We start from the raw sequence: 6,000 nt of genomic DNA on the forward strand, positions 1-6,000 counted from the left end.
CACCCTGCCACACATTTGGGAGATCTGATGGATAAGTACATTCCAACCTGCCCATTAGTCTGGGAAATGTAGTTCAGGTCGGTTCACAATGGGATTCTCAAGTATCGGGGGGCGGATGTTTGCCTTAAAGTTCTCTTTTGTAGTAGAAAACAAAAAGGAAGATCATTCAGGGTACAACAATTTTAACATTAAGTTGTAATCTGCCAGTTTATCTTCATATGGCACAAAGTCCTTCATACAGTGCACAGCAGGATGCCTTCTACGTTCAGTAGCCACTCTTGAAAAATATATAGAGCATTTATCTTTCATAATGGAGTACAGGGTCTTTATTTTATAGTTACAGAATGTTATTGCTGCAGTTGATTTACTGCTATCTGTATAGGAATGTTATAGACATTATAAGAAGGGAAAAGCTTTGTAGAAGCATAAAACTATGGGCATTTATTTCAGCAAGGACTAGGTGTTCTTGAGATGTCACACTTGACCTGTGGCAATGATGCATCAAGCACCCTGTGGTGTTGTGTTTATCTTAAAAGTCAAGATGGTCTTTTAATCTCATGTCAGTACCATAGCAGTGTTGATGCTCTGCAGGGGACATTTCTACCCACAGATAAATTTCTGGATGGTTTCCCAGAAAATACCCAGGATTTGCCTGGATTTTAAGAAAAGATACTTAAAGCAGCATTTCTATGTGTTTACTGGGAAGAGCAGGAAAAGTGAAATATAATAATGTATGATGAAAGAAATTTTTCAGTGAAGTTTCCACCAGTGAAATAAAGGGGAGCATGCAACTTATTCAGGAGCAGAGCTGCATAGTACATTTTATGGTCTGGGTCCAGATGTTGGCCTCCAACTTCCACCAACCCCAACCAGCAGGGACAGTAGTTGGGGATTATGGGAGTTGGAGGACCAATTTTCTCAGCCCCATTATAGACAAAGGCCAAAATGCTACAGATTTCAATACATTTGTGACCTAGCATGTAACCTTGGAAAGGCATGTCCCCCAGTGTGCCAGTATGGGTGGAACATTTGTAGGAGAGAATCTGTGAGCTAGAGAGTTTGTGCACTTAAGTCTACCTGCTGTCACTCTTCCTCCCTAGTATTCCTGCGGGTCATTTTTTCCTAATTGCACAATCATGGTATAAAGGTTTTTTTTCCCCCTCCCTACCCTTTGGAGAGAAAATGAAGGCCACTTGGTTTTCCAGTTCAGCCAAGAACAGGATCACGCAACACAACATTGGCATGTCACCCAGTGTTCACCTTAAATGAGTATCTGAGAGGACTGAGGATTAAAGGTGGCTTGGGCTGACTCCAAAAAGCCTTTTACAGTAAGCTGTTGTTAAGGATTTTGCAAAGAGGTGGCAGGATTGTCACAGTTACTCTTCAGTAGGGGACAAAAAAGTTGTAGGTTATACATCTGGTTGATTGATTGCTCTGCATGGATTCTGCTGTGGATCTTTGAAAAGTGAAGACAATCCTATAGAAGATTAGACATCAGGGCATAAAGGGTTAGTTTATTTAAAATATTTCTTAATCACCCTTCATCAAAAGATCCCAATGCAGCGTATAAAAGTGGGAATAAAAACTAATTCACACACAACATACAATTACAATGTAAAAACCAACAAATGAACATAACAAAAAACAATACAAATACAATACCAAGTAAGACAAAAGGAAATTTGAAAGATCCAACTACTGAAGAGCAAAATAGGACAAACAAAATAATCTAAAACCTGCACTCCAGCAGCACAATCCTAGCCATGTCTACTTGGAAGTCCTTCTGAATTCAGTGAACCTTACTCCTAGTAAGCGAGATTATGACCTAGCAACTAGCCCCATTGAATTCTCAGTGCCATTCTGATAGACATAGCTAATATGTCTGGTCAAATAGAAAGGTTTTGGCTTGGTGATGAAAAGCTTGTATAGTTGGCTCCAGGAATGCCTTCTGGGGTGAGCATTCCAAAGTTGGGATGCCACTGTAAAAAAGGTTCTCTACTTTGTAAATTTATAATGTGTCTCTACTAAAGAGGGCACATGTCGCAGGTTCTCTAACACATTTTAACACATAGAGAAGAGGTGCTCTTTAAGAGTTTTTTGGCATTTTAAATTAGGCTCATATGCAAAAAGGCAACCTTTCAAAATCAATACAGGCGTAGTTCATATTATACCTATGAGAATTCTAGCAGCTAACTTCAGCAGTAACTGAAGCTTCTAGATCATCCTTAAGGGTAACCCCATTGCAGTTCAGTCTGAAGGTAATAGGAGCATGGATCACCATGGCTAGGCTATCCCTGATCTGAATATTTAATTTCCATATCTGACTCCACATTTGGGTTTTAGTATTGGATATCTGACAGTATTATAGAGCCAATGCTAACCTTGGGTTGATGTGCCAGGGTATACCTTCCAACCAATATTTTTTTATTTAGGAAGATCCTCAGAGATAGTAAGGCACATATTTATTGAACAAAACCTTTGGGTAAAATCCATCACAATGAGGCAAGCTTAAATTCATAGATTTTAATGGGCTGTGTTGGATTTAGGCCACTGGAAACTATGTTTATGTAATAATTCAAACTATTGAATAATTCAAACTATCCAGACAAAATAAAGCACTTATAGCTGCATTGATATGCACATACATCCCTCGGAGTAAGTCCCATTAAGCTCAATGACGCTTATTTCTGACTAGATGTGTATAAGGAATGCACTGCTCATATCCTATTGTTGGATATTTGGCTAGTAGTGCTGCTGCTGCTGCTGCTGCTGCTGCTGATAATAATAATAATAATAATAATAGTTATTAAATTATTGCCTAAAAACAGGAACTATATAACAATGACCAAAGCCATGCCTGTAGGTTTGCATTCTAAATAAGAAAGAGGAACAAGGTGATAAGGAAAGACAAGGAAGGAAGGCACTGGAATCTTAGTGCATTGGAGAAGACCTAGAAAAATAGATATATCTTAAAGACTAGGAGAGACTGAATCACATGAATATCTGGAGGCAATGAAGTCTAAGAATAAGGAGCTGCCAAAAAATGGGCAGAGACTTAAGGTAACAGATGCAATCTCATCTAGAAAATAGAGTGGTATCAGAAGAATGTAGAGGGCTGGGAGCCCAGGGGGGGAAAATGAAAGAATAGCAGTAAAGTATAAGCTTTGAAAAAAATAAATATAATGTTAAAATGAACACAATAAAGGAAAGGAAGATGCAAAGTGCAAAGATGAAAAGTCATGTTTGTGTAAGACCATCTGAAAGACTGTCTTGCCTTAGGGAGAATGGAGGAGAAGGAGCCTGATGAGCTGTCACAGATCCAGGTCCTATAGTCACCCCTCCCTTCCCCAAACTACCACCACAGACGCCTCTGAAGGACCATCTTGCCCTGAAGGGAGTGGAGAAGAAAGAAGGTTGAGAAATTGCCACGATCCAGGTCCCAAAATGACTTTTCCCCACCCCCAACTGCCACTACAGGGGCATCTGAAAAGGAATGAGAAGCAGTGACAGCTTCTTTTAAATGAACAAGTGGTATTTTCCATATTATTGTAACTTTTTTGTATCTGTGCTTATTGTTGTAATCATGTAATTATGTAAACTACTTTGTGAGATCTGCCTGAAAAGTGGTATATATCATAAAACACCATAAATTGTATTTACCATAAAACAAAGTGCCTTTCCCTCTAAAGTATGCATGTCAAAATTCTATTTAACTTACTATTACATTTTGATTCTCAACACTTGACTTCACAGTACAGCCATGTCCTCTGGGTACAGATCAGTTTTAGGGGCTACCTATCCATCCTACCTGATCCTTTACTAGTTAGCAGGTAAGTATATACATGGTATTTATTAATAATGGATGTTTAAGATTAAGAAATAAAGACAGATAAGTATAGCTATTCTTCAACAATTTCCTTCTCTTTCCCTGATGAGAGCCAATGTGGTGTAATGGTTAAGATGTTGGACTATGACCTGGAAGACCAGGGTTCAACCCCCCCCCCACAGCCATGAAACTCACTGGGTAACCTTGGGCCAGTCACTGCCTCTCAGCCTCAGAGGAAGGCAATGGTAAACCCACTCTGAATTCTGTTTACCATGAAAACCCTATTCATAGGGTCACCCATAAGGCAGAATTGACTTGAAGGCAGTTCATTTCCATCTCCATCCCTGATGGTGAGTGGTGGTAACACCTGCAATCAGCCCAAATAATAGAAAGAAGACATGTGCTGTGCTGATCTTGTTTTAGCAGGGAGAAAGCAATAATATTAAGATAGTCGATTTAGTTCAGATAGTCACTTTAAATATGTCTGATCTACTTTGCAATTTTAGTGAAGTTTCCTATAGGAAATCATTTTCTTTTGTTTCTATTTCTGTGAATATGTGAAATACAGCAACACTTTGCAAAATTTACATTAAAAAAACTCCAAAAATAATTGTGGAATAATGGCACTGACTATTCTGCAGAATAGTCTCCAGTGGACATCAGGAGTGTCTCAATTTGCACAAGATAAAACAGTGGAGGTGAAATATATTCTAGCAAAATTCTAGGTGTGCTCTATGTTTTTAATTGACTGTGCCCACCTTGCCTTAAATGAAGTGGTTTAAACATAGCAGGCTGAAAACATGCATCCTCTTTTTTCCAACAGCTAGAGTCATTGCTGAAGTACCAACATATTTATTTATTTATTTATTACATTTATATACCGCCCCATAGCCAAAGCTCTCTGGGCGGTTTACAGAAATTAAAAACATTAAAAACAAATATACAAAATTCAAAACACATGCTAAAATTCCTGGGAGAAGAGGAAAATCTTGACCTGGCACCGAAAAGATAACAGTGTTGGCACCAGGTGAGATCATTCCTTAATTTGGGGGCCACCACTGAGAAGGAATATTGTAATCAGTCTGATTTTACATCAAACTGCAGTTTCAGATTCAACTGTTAATGCACCCAAAATAGAAATAGAACATAACCTCCAATTTGAAATACAAAAGGCTGTCTTCACCATCATATGACACTGACCAATAAAAAGGTTTTGAAATTAAAAAAAAAATAAATTTGACACAGATTTCCAGGATGAAAATGAGAGAAATAAAATTTTCTAGATTAGATTATCTGTAGAAACATTAGTAACACAGGAAAGAAGCAAAGTAAGAAGAACACCAACAAACATACGAAAATATAATTCTCCATCTGTGGAGATGGCAGGTGTTGCCACCACTCATGCTCAGAGGCACATGTTACCAAGTTCTTCCAAGCTACACAGGAAGTGGATTGGACTGTGAAAGACCAACCCAAATTGTGTTTGCATGTTGACCAATTTGTAGGGCAGTCCAATATATCAGAGAGGAGGTCGGGTCTCCTGCTTTCCTGGTGCATTCACTATAGCTGCCCAATTTCCCTGCTTTTAAAAGTTTGATGGAAATATCTGTGGGCTATAGGTATGTTCTTAAACCGCAAGGTTTTATGCCTATTAGTGAATTATTGATATTTGTAACTAAGGGACAACTGAGATGTGATGGCAGCAATTCCATATCTTTAAACATAGAACTGTGCCAAGCAAATAAAAAGAAGGGGATAGGATCTGACAGCAAAATTGTGGATGAGGTGAACGCTCCCTATGTTGGTGACTTACTTCTCAGCAGAATCTTTCCCCAAGCTTTTCTCCCCTCATCAGTTTAGCTGGTAAGGCTGGTCTCATGGAGGAGTTTGGAGAAAGCAGGGCTAGTAATGGACTGGAGGAAATCAGGAAGGGTTTGCAATTAAATTCAAAGTTAGAGAACAAATACAGGTCCTTCAATATCCTGGACAGGTCCCAGGGATCTGCTAATGTTTTTGGGAAAGTACTTGATCAAACTTGAGTCTTTATAGGCTCCCTGGATGTGATTGCTCTTTCCAGGTCCTGCTCCTTGTTGAGGAAGGAGACCAAAGGAGAAGCCCTCTGGCACTCGGTCAGCTCCCCATTATTTCTCTCTGAGTGTGCTGCCTGAAATGAT

The sequence above is a fragment of the Rhineura floridana genome, chromosome 7 (genome assembly GCF_030035675.1).
Source record: "Rhineura floridana isolate rRhiFlo1 chromosome 7, rRhiFlo1.hap2, whole genome shotgun sequence".
NCBI classification, from domain to species: domain Eukaryota; kingdom Metazoa; phylum Chordata; class Lepidosauria; order Squamata; family Rhineuridae; genus Rhineura; species Rhineura floridana.